The sequence below is a fragment of the Cottoperca gobio genome, chromosome 7 (genome assembly GCF_900634415.1).
Source record: "Cottoperca gobio chromosome 7, fCotGob3.1, whole genome shotgun sequence".
Classification (NCBI taxonomy): Eukaryota; Metazoa; Chordata; class Actinopteri; order Perciformes; family Bovichtidae; genus Cottoperca; species Cottoperca gobio.
The window spans coordinates 21495862-21498764 of NC_041361.1; positions in this window are offsets into that span (position 1 = coordinate 21495862).

A 2903-nucleotide genomic window follows, 5' to 3' on the forward strand; every position below is an offset into this window, starting at 1 on the left:
AAAAGCAGCTGCAGGGTCTCTTTGCAGTTGTTATGTATGTCATTGTGGTCATTTTGCTCCCCTTTGTGGTTGTTATGTTTCTCTTTGTGGTTGTTATGTTTCCCTTTGTGGTTGTTATGTGACTCTTTGTGGTTATTATGCGTTTCTTTTTGGTCATTTTGCATCTCTGATCATTTTGTCTCTCTTTATAGTCCTTATATGTCTCTCTTCGGCTCATTTTCTGTCTCTTTGTAGTCATTTTGCGTCTCTTTTTGATCATTTTTGTGACTCTTTGTGGTCGCTTTGTGTCTTTTTGTGGAGGTTTTCTGTGTCTTTGTGGTTGCTTACTCTCTATTTATGGTTGTTTAGTGTTTCTTAATAGTTTTTTATTGACTTTCCAACAAGAAATGTTTTCAACTCAGACAGAAGCTCGGTTCTCTGGTCCCTTGGCCCTGTGCCTATGCCCAGGAGGCCTATTCACTAATGTTGCAGGGGGGTCACAAAATTGTTTGTAGATAAAGCAATAAAACATTTTTTTTGAAAGAATTAAAGTTTTTATTTAATTTAATTCCAATTCTTTTTTTTTGCTTTGCCATTCACATTCCCTCCATCGCTGTACTTCGCGAACGGCGGTGACACACACCTACAGTCTGAGACAGAGTGGAGGAAAGGAGCACCACGCTACACAAGTGTGGGGGTCCTTGGCCCGAAAAACGTTGAAGACCCCTGTATTAAGCTATAGCAATTAAAGTACCTGTCTGTCCTGCCAACAGGAATATTGCTAACTTTCTGAAAACACGTTATCTCTCTAACCTTCTGTTTGCTTGTTGACCAACAGCCCTAAGCACAAGCATCCATGCTGTGTGCCTCTATCCCTGCTCCTCCCTCTCCTCCCTCTCTCTGCCTTTCTCTCATCCTCCCTCTCTCCCGCCCAGCTCCCCAGGACTCCTCCTCTCTCCCTTTCTCCCTCTCTCCCGCTTCTCCCGCCCTTGGAGAACTCTCCAAAGAAGAGGGCGCTCCCTCTTCTCCTCCCTTCTCACTCCCCCGACGCCTCTCCCTCTCTTCCTCCGCTCCCTCTCTCGTCCGTCTCGCTCAAAGCTCATCTCGCCCTCCCCTCTCCCCGCTCACCTCTCCTATTCCTCCGCGCTCTCTCTCACTCTCCCTCTCTCTCTCCCTCTCCTCTCCTCCTCTCCTTTATCTCTCTCTCCCTCTCTCCTCCCTCTCTCTTCCTCTCTCCTCCCTCTCTCTCCCCTGTCCTGTTTTCCCTCCTTTGTTCTCTTGTAAATTGTAAGTGTTCAGTGAGGTGTTTGGAAGCACCTAGAAGTTTTTCGACTTCTTCCCATATCCATATTCCTCATATAAATCTTAATTGTCATTTTGAATTTCCATGTTTACTATTATTATATTGGTCTATTCTGTTGTCCATCCGGGATGAGGGATCCCTCCTCTGTCGCTGTCTCCTACTGAGGTTTTTCTCCGAGAGCATCAGTGAACAATTACAATAAAAACATAAGTGTAGACGGCTGTAGTACATGTAACAGCAGGGAGTGGCAGGAAGAACAAGAAAGAGGATGACGATGAAGATGCTGCCTCAGCCATGTCAGGCCGGTTATAAGGAATCTGGTTTAGGAATCAGGAAATTGCGTTCCTCCGATCAAGCATGCTTCATGTCTATTGTGTAGTTTCAGACACAACATACCTGTCATTGCTGTTCTCTCTTGTTTGTCATCAAATGTACATACCAGTACCACAGTCATCGGGTCCACCGCACCCTGTCGCTGCTTTATGGCCCGTTTCACACACACACTCTCACACACACACACACACACACACACAAACACACACACACACACAGACACACACACACACACACACACACCACAATGCCACCTATAGTGTATATACAAGGACATAATTAAATATATAACTTCTTTATTACAAGTTAGAACAATGTACACTAGAATTATTAGCACACTCTGTGTGATCACCTCTGGGTCTCCATCTGTACAGTTGTTAAGTGATTACTTTAAAGTTTGAGACATAGTGAGTCTTTTAAACTATTTATTGCAGTTAAACGTTCTGAGGGTTATAAATCATGTCAATATTTTAAGTTCAGTTATAAATTAAGATTAAATTCAAAACATTTAGTTTCACTCTGTCTTTCTAACGTCTTGTTTGAAAGAACCAGGCTTCTGTGTTGCACGTTTGTGTTTCCCAAACGGTTTGGTCCCTCTATCCCCGCAGGGCTTTATGGAGCCGGTTTAGCCGGTTATGTGGGATTTCAGCAGAACAGGAAAATCAAGGGCGAACTTGCCCAGGCCTCAGTGTTTGTGTTACTTAAGGGGATGACAGCTTCAACCGGTTTTTTTGGGGTGGAGAGAGAGGAGAGAGGGGAGGGTGTGGGGCGTTCTCCCTTGCCTCGTTCTCCCTTTTCCTCTTCATTATCGCACTTCTTTCCCTCTGTCTCTGTATCACTCAGTCCATCTCTAAAGTCTGAGCGAGTGGACGGCTGGAGGCATCCTCGGCTGAATGAGGTGAGTTGTTGCCTGAGGATCAGAATATATTGTCTGACAGGTGGGTAGAGGGGGTGTAGGTATGTGCGGCTGGCTGGGGGTGAGGTCTGAGCTGTCATACAGGACATACTGGCCTTTTCATGCTCATTATAGTGTGTGTGTGTGTGTGTGTGTGTGTGTGTGTGTGTGTGTGTGTGTGTGTGTGTGTGTGTGTGTGTGTGTGTGTGTGTGTGTGTGTGTGTGTGTGTGTGTGGGTGGACGGGAGTTTTAAGGTCAGTTGCCACACTTCTTTAACACAAAGCTGTAAAAAAATTCAATCAGGCATAGATTTACAATACAGCATGTCGTCTATATAAATAAATATAAAGTTGTTTGTGATGCCTTTAATTAAGCAAACACAATGTGCTATAG